Source organism: Cornus florida, unplaced genomic scaffold (assembly GCF_030987335.1).
Source record: "Cornus florida cultivar Cherokee Brave unplaced genomic scaffold, ASM3098733v1 CherokeeBrave_3.0.0_Hap2_Chr10, whole genome shotgun sequence".
Lineage (NCBI taxonomy): Eukaryota > Viridiplantae > Streptophyta > Magnoliopsida > Cornales > Cornaceae > Cornus > Cornus florida.
The window spans coordinates 3466774-3480955 of NW_026775580.1; positions in this window are offsets into that span (position 1 = coordinate 3466774).

Sequence of the window (14182 nt, forward strand, 5' to 3'; positions counted from 1 at the left end):
GAAGATGAAATGTGAGTGGAGGGGATAGAGATCCTCCACTCACTATGTGCTCTTACACTACCTCTCACACACACACTAATGCAAGATCAACTTGTGAGCCTACACTTGTCACAAATCCAAGGCTCCATCCTAGGCTAAATCTCAAGCCTACACTTGTCAACCATCTAAGCCAACAAGTGCACCAATCCTAGGCCAACAAGTGGTTAAATCTCCACCCTCCACATGTCCTCATCCAAGGCCTCAAAGTGTTTCCACACACATCACAACAAGTGGACCAATGAGAGTGTGACACTTGTCACACTTTCCGAAAATTGCAAAAAAATCCTTTTTGAAAATATCTTCCAAATTAAATTACAAAATGGTCCCTAAGACGAAAAATAATTACTTTATAGTAATTACACAAAACCCCTAAAGTTTAGAAAATTGCAAAAAAGTCATGCATCTATACCCTTTACAAGAAAAGTAAGCACTTAGCATACTTTTCTACAAAAGTGAAAATACACATAGTATGGAATTTAAATATCGTGGATGCATGCAAACCGGAATCAAATCCGAATATGAAAAGTGAGGTTATGCTAACAAAGTGACAACCGAGAAAAAGACGAAAGTGAATAGTGTCACGAAAGTGAAAATGTGAAAATGACTCGATCCTCAAAGGAAGTCATCAATCCACCAAAAAGAGTCTCAGAAACCATTCCCGAGTACTCAAGATGACACTAAGTGACGAGAAACTGAACTCAGAAAGGAAAAGATCAACGGAAAAAAATATTCGTGAAAATCCGAGAAAAGGAAAGGAATGAAAATGACCGGGTCATTACATAAACGTTAGGTGGCATGACCTTTTTGAATTGTTTCACATTATTGTAAAAATCTATAAAGAAATCGAGTCGATGCATGCTCATTCTCTACGAGTAAACTTGTTTACTCACCCTGAAGTTACTGGGGGATTTGTTCAGGTACAAAATTCAAGACTTGGAGAATTGCTCTTGCCTTGGGTGGTTTAGAGAATTGAAGTTCCTCTTAAAGCATTCTTGTTCACATGCAAATGTTAGCATGTTTAAGTCTCATTATTGATGTTGTAATACTTAGTTGGGTTCAACATACCCTTTTTGCCTTATTGTATGTAAAGTGTACTTGGATACACTATTTGGGACCTATTCGATATGTATGATATGAGGCCAAGGGCCACCAACTTTAAAGTTCAAGCATATATATTTAAATTTTAAGTCTTGCATTTGAAATGTACTTTCATCAACTTTTGAGGTTTGGCATGTGAATTGAAGTAAATGTCATGTAATGAGGCCATGGGCCATTGTAACATGTTTCAATATATAAAGTACACTTGTGAGCATGCTTGTATAGCTTAAAATCATGTTTTTGGTCCACATTTATGTTGAGGTTTGAGGCTTAGGTGAAGCCTCAACAAATTTTGTTCATAGCAGGTCATTTAGCAGCTTTTTGAGGAGTTTCGATCGACCGAAACTCCAGTTCGGTCGACCGATGGCCTATTTCGGCCTACCAAACCACGAAACCCTCAAAAACCAATGTTTAGAAATGTTTCTGTGAGTTTTGGTCGACCAAAACTCACCCTACCTCTATTTCGGTCGACCAAAATAGCCCTCATTTGCACAGCTCTTCAGTTTTGCTTCAGCACTGAAGTTCCAACTTCAAACGGCCATATCTCCTTCGTTTTTAATCCAAATGGGGTGATTCTTGAGCCTAAATTCATGGATTTTGAGTCAGATTTCCAATGGTACCAATTCCATTCTCATATTCAAATCATAGTGAGAGTGATTCATGTTTTAGTGAGAGGGTGTCAGTTTTTACTTAAACCAGGAAAGGGTATTTTGTGGAATTCTTGTCCAATGTTCTTAGAACCTCGTGGAATGTTGTGAAATGATTAAATTATGTTTTATTCACCTTGTTTGACTTGTTTAGTGTCAAGTTCCTCTCTTTAATTGTGAATTGACCATTTTGCCCCTTCATTCACGGATTTTGCCCGTTTTGACCTTTGTTTCCGCTTTCGTTCTCTTTGAGTTTCATGACTTCATGGAAAGTCACTTGGGTGTCTTAGGGATGATTTTTATCTCCATCGACATTGGTTTACCTTTTGCTTTCGCATTTCGGATCCGTTATCGAATCAACTTTCGGTTCATCACTGACGCACCGGGTTAAAAAACTTGGGCCGTCACACTTTCAATATATTTTACTTGTCATTGATTATGCTTCAAAGTGGGTGGAAGCTTATGCTACCAAAACAAATAACCATTCCATGGTTGTTTAATTCATTAAATCTAACATCTTCGCTCATTTTGGTATGCCAAGAGCAATGATAAGTGATGGAGGACAGCATTTTTGTAATTAATTCTTAAGGCACTTATTTCTTAAGTACTCCGTTACTCATAAAGTGGCAACCCCATACCATCCTCAAACAAGCGGGCAAGTAGAAGTGTCAAATCGGGAAATAAAGCAAATTCTTGTGAAAACAGTAAACACAACCTTGAAAGATTGGTCGCGCAAATTGAATGATGTTTTGTGGGCTTACCGAATGGCATATAAGACTCCCATTAGCATGTCTCCTTATAGACTTGTATATGGAAAGCCTTGCCATCTCCCGGTTGAGCTAGAACAGAAAGCTATGTGGGCGGTTAAAAAGCTCAATTTTGACCTTGACAAAGCCGAAGATAATCATTTGCTATAATTGAATGAGTTGGAAGAGTTAAGATGTAATGCATATGATAATGCCAAACTTTACAAAGAAAGAACTAAAGCTTTTCATGACAAACATATTATGAAGAAATCTTTTGAACCAGGTCAAAATGCATGGTTCTTTAACTCTAGGAAAAAAATCTTTCCTAGAAAGTTGCAAACCAAATGGGAAGGCCCATATGAGATCATTTCTGTTGCGCCTCATGGGGCGGTTGAAATACAAAGCTTAAAATATGGAACTACATTCAAAGTGAATGGACAAAGGTTGAAGCCCTACATTGAAGGGCAAGTGTTCCAAAGACATATGGAATCCGCCCTCTTGGTGGATCCAGTCTATGTTGATATTTGAGATTGTTTAAACGTCGACTAGAGATCTTAAACCTAGTTCTAATAGAGTTTTTAAACTCTATTTCTCTATTTTCTATCTTATCTTTCATTTTCGCATCATCTAAATAATGATATTTCATTGTCTCATTGAAGTGTTCCAAGCATGTTGTGAGTCTTCCAAAAATCTGCATTCTTCAAGTTTTTCAGCCTGGGAGACTTCGATCGATCAAGCTGAGGTTTTAATCAATTGAAATGAATTTCAATAGATCATTTTTGAGTTGACAATTTTTGCTCCTAGGACTCAGTTTTTCAGAGATTTTCGATCGATTATGGGATTTTTGATCGATCAAGGCAGATTTTGATCGATCCAAAAAAAAAAAAAAAAATCATTGATGCATCCCATGCTTTATTCCATCCCATGATTTATGTCACTTTTATGCTACTTGTCTTCTCAATTATATCATTGATGCATATGCTTTGACAGTTGTTAGTGTGACCATTTTCAGATAGGTTTTCAGAATCTAAGTTTGGGGGTGCGCCTTCCAAAGCTAAGCTTTCGTTGCCGGGTCCCTTGTACTTCACCCATTTGGTATACTCTTTCCATTACCTGTTGCTTCTTTGCGCATTGAGGACAATGCATAGATGAAAAATTGGGTGTGTATTTGCATACTTTACATGTCGCACTTACTTTCTATGCATGTGATATGATTTGAGAGTCTTGGGCTATGATTTTGATCTTTTGAGGACCATGATACTTACAATTTAAAAATTGCCTGACTTGAGAGTCCAATACTCCTTGTATGCCTTGTGGATGCCGTTTAGGAGTAAATTTTTTGAAAAATTGATATCTTGCTTGTATTTGTGGTCCACATCATCCTGATTTTGTGATTGTTTTGAGATTCACTCTAGGATTCTACACTAGCACAGGCACACACTAGCATTCATTTATAGGGTACATGCTTTGTTGATTATTGAATTGGTTATATCCCAATTAAGCTAGTAGTACATTGAAAGTTTTCATTTTGACAAAACCGGATAACAATCCCTTTTCATTAAGTAGCCGGGATTCTAGCCTCATCAAGCACTGAATTTCTCGCGCCGAAAAGTGGAGGGCCCAAACTCTAGGTTAATAATTGAACTTGAAAAAATAAATAAATAAATAAAATAAAAAAAAGTGAGGACTTCTCCCAAAAGGTGAGAAGTGGGAAATGATTAAATGGAGGTTGTTTTAATTTGTAGCCTAGTTGATTTGAGCTTGTAAGTCCTTAGGAGTGTTTAAACACCTAATGCCCTAAAGCCATCCGGTTTGGGAGTCATTAACCTAACACTCGACCTCATGGATCGCGAGAAAGCTTAATAGATCAACATATTGTACCATGCTTCCATCTTTGATCCTCTAGGATAATGATTAAAAATAAAAATAAAAAATCAAGTGAAAAGAATAAGTGCACCTAGATGAATAAAGCTTTTATAAAAGGTCCACTATTTATTTTGATGATCGGAACTAGATTTGTGTGCTAGTTTAAGGGTAAGGATGAATCATTTCTCTAGTTGGCTTAGATATCAACATATTTGATGCCAGTTCACTTAAAAAGAATTATAGAGTTGTTTTGATTTGCATGATCATTTTCTTGATGTGTGGAGGACCATAGTTGCTTGCTTGATGTTGAGATTTTGGGAGATTGCTTGGAAAGGGTTGAAAAATTGCATACTTGAGGTAGTTTTCTCCCAATGCTTGTTTTGTATATTAGTGCCTCTCTTTTGAGAAAGAGCTCAATATTTGTGGGTATCATTTCTGGAAACCCTCATGAGACTTCACTCATCTACTAGGGGTAACCTAGGGGTTTAAAAGGCTTGTTGCATACGCAAAATGCAATCGTGTTCCCTAAGCTAGGGTATTTTAGTCAATTCATTTATCTTACTTTCATGTCTTAGATACTTATTTGTGTTTTTGCCTATTTCAGGTTAATAAAGTTCAAATAGGCTAACAAGAGCCATTTAGCTCAATTTTGGAGCTAAGGAGCAAAGTTGGAAAGAAGCCAAGAAAAATGCACCAGGGGAACTTCGATCGATTGAAGGGGAGTCCCGATCGATCGAAGAGGTCTACAATCGATCAAAATGAGGCGGTGCCAGCTTAGCCAATTGGATAAAGCCTGGAAGATATTTTCGAGCCACGTCAGCTTTGATTAATCAAAGCTAAGTGTTCGACCGATCGAGAAGCTTCGATCGATCGAAATACCTGTTGGCAGTGAGCTGTCTGATTCCCGAGCGCGTTAATTTTTACCTAACTTGTGTAGCTACAAATTTCTTCCAATTAGAGGCTGTAATTCTGACTTGGTCCTTACTTAAAGGATTATGTAATTGATTTATTGAACAGAATTGTAAGAAAAAAAAATATAGAGATATTACCAAATATATAAATAATTTTCCTCTCTCTAGAACTAGGGTTTTTTTAGGAAAAAAGTAAGAATGAAGATGATGATGCCAACCTCTAAGCTAGCCCTTGAGGGTTCCATGTCCACTACAATGAGTGGCTAAATCCTTCTCTTGGGGCTAGAGATAGCCCTTAGGCTTGCTTCTCAAACCTAGCTTTTATGTATTTTTGGGGATTTTAGTTGTAATAGATGTTTTGACCTTGAATAAATATAGATCTTGTAATTTCTACTTGATTTGTATGTATTAATGTTTTCAATTGATAATTTGGTTCTAGTCATATGTCTATGTATGCTAGAATTGATGTTCATGTTTATGTCTCTCGATTTAATGAAGTTGATGCATGTCTATGTGTGTTGATGATGTTGATCTAGTAATGGTCAAGGCATGGTGCTTAATGGAACACTCTTGTGATTTATTTGATGGTTCACACTTGTTTCTTGATAGATTGTATCACATCTCTAGTTTAATTAGTTGAATTTCATGTCTCTAGCCTAGTTATAGTGTAATTGCTTTAATTTCTTAGGTAGGTGAACAATCCATTCTTGTTTCTTGATGTTCCATACTTGTAAATGCAAAGAGTACATGTCTCTAGATATTTGTGTGTGCATTAATTGTGGTTTAATTTAATAGATATTAGTCTCATTTGATAGGTTATACTTTTCACTAAAATTAGCTAGATAATTTATACTTATTTGCCATTCGTGCTTAGCTTCAATTGATGACACACACACAAAAGTTACAATTTAAATCTCCCCATTAATGTACAATTACTAATGTTTAATAAAGTGAAGCTTAGTGGTGACTCTAAGCCCAAAGACCTATTTCCTATATTTTCTCCTTATTTTCTAGATTGCTATTTATTTGCATTAGTTTTAATTGCATTGTAGTTTAATTAAACAATCACCAACCATCTTTGATCATTCGACCTACTAATCTGACATTAATTTCCAATACAAATACACCTCGTTTCCCTTGGGACGATCCCTACTCACTCTAGCTATATTTTTAGTTGGAAGTGGTAGTGACATTCTATAAATTTAAACTTGGCCACACTACACACTTTTGCGTGCAATTTGGGTGCCTCGACAAGCACACACCAATATATATACAAACATATATTTTCAAATTAAGAAAAATGAAATTAAAAATGCAAAAATGCAAAAATAAAAGTAAAATTAAAATTAAAATTAAAAGAGAAGGAAGAATCACATACCCGACCCAAAAATGGAAAGTGGCAATGGAAAGAGAGAGATTTGGGAAGAATCCATGAATTCTGGCCAAACCGTGGCTAGAAATATCGACCAGAGTCTCGCCGGAGACTCGCCGAAAATTGCAATGACTCGCTTGAGTCAATTCGGCTTCTCCTTGGCCTAAATCAAGCGGAGAAGGGTGATTAAAAGGCTTCTAAGTGAGATTATAGGGAGGAGAGAAAAAACGAGCTTGGCTGAATGGACAAAGCTTCTCACTGGCTTCAATGGAGATCGGCGGCGACCTTGGGTCTCGTCAGAAAAGAGGGACGAAGGGGGCTTGGTACTCGCTAGAGTTAGGAGAGGGAGTTGGGTTGAGATTGAGGGAGAATGAGAGATTGAAAGGTTAAGAGGGTTTGATATGGGGAGAGAGAAGAGAGGGGAGGCCAATGGTTTAGAGAGAGAAAGAGAAAAAGAAAAAAAGGAAAAAAGAAAAGAAAAAGAAAGGGAAAAAGAAAGGGAAAAAGGGGAAAGAGAAAGAAAAAAATAAAATAAAAAATTAGGGTTTGGGGAAGGCCAATGGCCAAAGCAGTTTTCTTAGAATTTGAAAAGACGTAATCTCGATCAATCGAAGAGTTTTTCAATCGATTGAACACTTACTTCGATCGATAGAGAAGTACTTCGATCGATTGAAGGGAAGATGAAAAGTTGGATTTTAAGAACTTCGATCGATCCAAATGAACTTCAATTGATCGAAGTAATGAGATCGTGAGAGCAATTTCTAACGTAAAATAGGCCTCTGCAGAGTTCGATCGATCAAAGATGACACTGAAAGTGCAGGAAATGCATGAAACTGCCCGAAAACTTAAATAATCAACTCGAAACATATCTACACGACGCAGGAAAGAAAAAAACAAGAAATGAGGGAGGAATAGGGTTGGAAAACCCTATGAAGCACTAGTCTTTAACGTCTCTAGCAAGACATTGGGTTCTTTTAGCCCAGGTCAAAGATCTTGTTAGGCATCCCTTTCTCAATAGGGTGAATTAGACTTTAAATCCCACCCAACAAATCATTCCCTAAGGAAATTGTTTGATTTGATTTAAGTGCACTACATGGCTTATTTATTTTTTTTTTTTCCCCTAGTTGGGACTCACACATAATTGTCTCTTCTGAGACTTGAACCCCTGACCTCCCTTTGGGAAGTAAGAGGCTGATATCGCTAGGGCACTAGCCCGTTGGTAAGTGCACTACATAGCTTTTGATCAACAAAACTTTTGGGCTTTCATGCCCTTTCAACATTGCAATTTAAGACAACATCTTTTGAAAACTGTTTCAAAGGCAAACCATTTGATTTTTCAACACAAGGAGAGAACTAATTTTTGTCAATTTCACTTTCAAGACATTTTTCCACAGCACAAATCTCTTTATGTTTGTCCATATTTGGGGTTGGATTAAAAATATTCAACTTCACCTTCATATGGCCAAAAGAGATCTTCATTATCCCCGTCTTACAATTGATGTTAGCATTAGTGGTAACCAAGAAGGGACGGCCAAGGATAAAGGGTATTTAGCTCTTGGGATTGGGAACCGATTTCGTGTCAATGACAACGAAATCAACCGGGAAGAAGAATTGGTCAACCTTAATCAAAAAATCTTTAATGATACCCCAAGGCTTTTTAATGGATTGATCGGCTAGTTGCAAAAGTACCGACATTGGTTTCAAGTCGCCTAAGCCTAATTGGACATATACCGAATAGGGAAGATGTAATACCCCTAATTTTAAAAGGATAGTCTCGGTATTTATTTATTTGTTTTAATTGTATTTTTTAATTATTTAATTAATTATTTGACTAATTACTTCTGTGTTTAATTGAATTAGGTATTACTTGATTATTTGATTATGTGTCTATGTATTATTTGTATTTGTCTATGTGTTAATTGTTTAATTAGATTATGTGCTTAAATGGTGTTTTGATTAATTGTAAATTAAATATTTTCTTTTCTTTTATTATTTTATTTTATTTTTCTTTTATGGTTATGGTTAGTAGTAATGGGTCAACCAATTGGGTTCCATGGACTACTTGGATAGGAGGTTGGTTGTGTATGAATTATTACCCATGGATAATGCATGTGTATATATAGATATATATTATATACATATATAAAAAGGAAAGTAATTTATTAATTATTTTATGGTAACTTGGGTAGTAATATTAAATCTGATGTATATGTTTTATATTTAAATAATAAAAATATACATAGATTTGATACATGTTATGTTTTAAGTTACTTTATAATATTATGATAACTTAAGTATTATTGGATAATCTATTAATAAATAATGGAATGTGTATAATTTATTTATTTAATAAACATATACATAAATTATATACGTAACATATTTTACTTACCTTTTTAATATATATCAAAAAGAGAAAGTAATTTATTAATTACTTTTATGGTAATTTGGGTAGTAATATTTAATCTGATGTATATGTTTATTTAAATAATAAAAATATACATAGATTTGATACGTGTTATGTTTTAAGTTACTTTATAATATTATGATAACTTAAATATTATTGGATAATCCATTAATAAATAATGGAATGTGTATAATTTATTTATTTAATAAACATATACATAAATTATATACGTAACATATTTTACTTACCTTTTTAATATTTTTATTTTCAATTTTTTTTTTTAGTTGACTTGGATTGAGAAAAGGGTTAGGGTTATTTTATTTAGCCTATAAATATATAGCTATAGGTTGTAAAAGGGGGTTAGAAATATTCACGTGATATATACTGGAGAGATAGTGTTAGAGAGGGAAGAAGGAAAAAGAAGGAATGAGGAGAAAAACCCTGTAGAGAGAATATCAAGGAAGAAGAAGTTTAACTTTCGATCCGAAAGTTTAAGGCAAGTTCTTCTTCTATCTCTTTCCCTTTGATTCGTGTTTCTGTACATGCCTAGGAAATTCCAGAATTTATTAAACACATAAAATTAAATAATTATGCATGTTTAATTGGGTTAGAACATAGGTTTTATGAAATTGGTTCATATCTGTTCTTGTGTTATGAATTGATAAAATGCATGATTTTGATTTGATTTCTTATGTGAATTTTTACATGTTTAAATTATGTATTTTTCATATCTGTGGAATGATGGAACGTAGAAACATACCTAAGATTCCTGAACATTAAATAGGGATTAGGTTTGGGTTTCGATAAATTTAAATAGACTCAATCATAATGATGCTTGCTATTTGAATGTTTTAAATAAACGAATGGATTTAATCTTTTAAAATATTTTAGCAATTGAGATTAAATGTGTAGGATGAATTGGATATGGAGAATCCTTATTTAACGGTATAATAAAATATCATTATGTATAAGATTCAGTTTGTGTAGGACATATGATATAGGAAGTTTAAAAAAATAATAAGTCATTCCTATTATGTGATAACTTGATATCATATTTATCATAGTTATTTATGGAATGTTTGATGTATTTCCTTAATTGTTACATCAATTGTTGGATTGTGTGGTTTAATGCACCGGTATAGGACGGTGGCATTCTAGGGATGGATTAACTTATTAGTTAAGTCCTACCTATTTTATATAAGGGAATGGATTAACTAAAATGTTAAGTCCTACTTATATTTAAGTCAGGTCAGCTGAACAAATTGAGTGACTTATGGATGATTAATTTATTATATAAGGGAATGGATTAACTAAAATATTAAGTCCTACTTATATTCAAGTCAGGTCAGCTGAACAAGTTGAATGACTTATGGAGGATTAATTTATACTGGATAGGATGGTTACTAGATTTTATATATATAAGTATGGTACCATGATATGAGCTTGAGTCTCAGGATCAATGGTTAGGGCGCGTATATCGCCAGGGATGTGTAGCTAGATATAGTATAGTTGTGTACCCTGGTAGGTCTAGGTACTTATGCCCACTATATGTGCGTTTTGCATGTTGCCTACTATTCAGGTTGAGACAACCCTATAGTCTAGTGAGGTTCCTTTAGTATGTATATATATATATATACGGACTACTAGTTACTGTTGGATTGACTAGGATGTATACGTGTATCGGATCTCTGCTTGGACTGTAGTAGAGTATAACTTGTTTGTGGGCCTGACCCACCATTATTTTTCAGGTGTTCGTCACGAGTAGAGGTTGTTCGTGCTGAGCGGGGATCAGTCTACTTCATCCTTCCGATGCTACATAGGAGTTCCTTTATGATTCAGTTTCCTGTTTTAGATTACTGTCATTTGTTTAGTTTGGATTTTCTAGGGGTCCACACAGTATGGATTCCCGAGTTGTATTTTGGAGGATCAGTTGTATCAGAAGATTTTATTAATTAATGGAAATATATTATAAGGTTTATTATTAGATTATCATGTTAGTTTCTTGTCAGTATTTTATTTATTCTTCTTTATTCTTTTGTACTCTGTGTTCGTTTATTATCAATTTGTTTTGATATCCTCGGGTATTCGGGCGTGGGCCTGGCCAACCCGCATTCGGAAATCCGGGGGTATCACAGAAGAAGATTTACACTTGCTCCTAAATCCAAAAGAGCCCGATTAATAAGATGGTCACCTATAGTGCAAGAAGTGGTGGGTGAACCGGGGTCTTTGAATTTAAGAAGAGTATTGTGTTGCAAGATAGAGCTCACTTGCTCAGTGAGGACAACCTTCCTAGGTGTTTGGCTCTTGTTCCTTCACTTTAGAGTGCATAGATCTTTTAAAAATTTGGCATAAGCCGGAATTTGTCGAATTGCAGCTAAGAAAGGAAGATTGATTTTAACTTGCCTAAACATATCAATGATTTCATTCATTTTACCTTATTGCTTTTAAAAAGATGCGGATGCTTATAAAGCATCCGGGAATAGAACCTTTGGCTCAAAAGATTTCTTAAAAACTTTTTGTGAAGAAATCTCAACAATGGGGTCATTTGCACTAAATGAAAGAGGAATGGGATGTGAAATGGGACGAGTGTCAATACTAGGTTTCACCGATTCACTCTCTTCATTAGACTCACCGACTTAATTGTCAATCACCCTTCCACTTCTCAAAGTGGTCACCGCATTTACAAGTTCAAGGATAAGACCTTCCGAAGGGGAAGTGGTCTCTACAACAAATTGTTGCTTTAGTGGGGGATTAAGAGGCACTTTCCTTTCTCTCTCGCATTCAAAGTGCTAGCTATTTGCCCTACTTAGGTTTCTAGCTTGGTAATTGATTGGGAGTGAGAATGAAGCAATTGAGTGTTCGCCTCCAAAATACCTAAAGCCAATAAAACTTTCTCCTCAAAAGCGGTACTTTTAGAATGAGTTTGGGAGTAAAATGATTGATTGGGAAAATAAGAATTTGAGAATTGATTTCCATTGGGAGCTTGGTAGTACAGACGATAGCTTTAAGAATTTTGGCCTTTTATGGGAGGTAGAACATATATCCCTTCAAAACCACCTTAGGGAGGGTTTGAATCTTCCCCTTGGCTTTTCCAAGAGAGCTCTATCCCTTGAGAATTTTGGCCTTGCATGGGATTGTAATGATTGCCATAGGGATTATTCCTTTGATTCACAAAAGTGGCATTGACTTGTTCATGATGCTCATCATGCATATGTCCATGGGGACAATTGGAAGTAGTATGCAACACACTTGAATAAATCATGCAAGATTCATTAGAATGACGATGATGAGGATTAGGGGAGGAAGACATTTGATGGGCCGAATTTTGATTAATCAAAAATTGATCAAACCTTTGAGTTAAAACTTCACCTCAGCAACTATGTCATTAGTATTGTCCACTTGATATAAGCTTGAATTCTTTCTTCCTCCTATATTTCTACCATTTTTAGAAGACAAAGATCGGTGCATTGAGTTTTCACTCATGCTTTCATATAAACGCCACACATCATCTTCATGTTTATCTAAATAGGAACCTCCCATTGAGGCATCAACCATGCCCTTAAGGGAATCGGACAAAATTTCATAAAAGTGTTGAACTATTTGCCACTTAGGAACGTTGTGATGAGGACATTTCTTAAGCAAATTATTCAACTGTTCCTATGCCTCATGTAACATCTCTGGTGTCGCCGTCAAGTACCAACATTCAAAAGTATGATAAAATATGGCCAAGTTTGAATTTATAGAATGCCACTACCACTACTAACTATTAATGTACCTAAAGTAGGGATCATCCCAAGGGAAATGAAGCGTATTTTTTGTTTGGAATCAATGTTAAATTAGTAGGTCAAATGACCAAAAGATGGTTTGTTGGTTAGATTGGACTACAATTTAAACTAAATAAATGCAATGTAAAATAATTAAAACAATATAAGGTGTAGAGAATATGAGAGAGCAGTCTTGGGACATAGAGTTCACCATTAAGTATAACCTTCCTAGACATTCAATATTTGATGGATTAGGGGGATTGTGAGTTGTAAATGAAAGTGTGTGCCGTTAATTGAAATATCAAGCATGGATGGCCAAGTAAGCATACATTGTCTAGTCAATCTAGTGAATAGCACAACATATTAAATTAAGCCATTAATCCTTCTATAAGTCCATGATTAATGCACACTCATTAAATTAAAGAAATATACTACTTGCATTCATAAGCATGGAACATCAAACAACAAGAATGGATTGTCTACCTATCTAAGAAAGTAAGGTAATTACACTACAACTAAGCTATTAATGTGAAAATTAAACTAATTAAACTCAGAAAGTGGCACAATCCATCAAGAAATGAGTATGAACCATCAAATAAACCACAAGAGTAATCTATTTAAGCACCATGCCTTGAAAGTAAGGTAATTACACTATAACTAAGCTATTAATGTGAAAATTAAACTAATTAAACTAAGAAAGTGACACAATCCATTAAGAAATGAGTATGAACCATCAAATAAACCACAAGAGTAATCTATTTAAGCACCATGCCTTGACTATCACTAGATTCATAAAATCAACAAGCATAGACATGCATCAATGTCATAAAATTTAGAGATAAACACATGAACATTCATTCTAGCATACATAGACATATAGATAGAATAAAATAATCAATTGGAAGTATTAAACTACACAAATCATTGTAGAAACAAGATTTATAAATATATATATATATATATATATATATATGATGTCAAGGCAAGAATTACAACACAAATCCCCATTAATTACAAAACATCAAAGTTTAGGAGGCATGCTTAGGGCTATCTCTAGCCCAAAGAGAATGGTTTAGCCACTCATTGATATTGTCATCCAACCCTCAAGGGCTATCTCTATGGTAGAATTCATCCTCCTCCTCTCGTGTTCTTGGTAGAAACCCTAGATGAGTGTAAGAACTTTCCCAAATTTTGTATTTCTTTTTCTAATCTCTAGCCTCTTGCCAAAACCTAATTAACCTCTTTTACTCAAAATAGCCAAAATCCTTATATAGGTAGCTCAAATGTCACACCCAATGGTCAGACCTCGTGCATTAAGACCTCCAATTGATT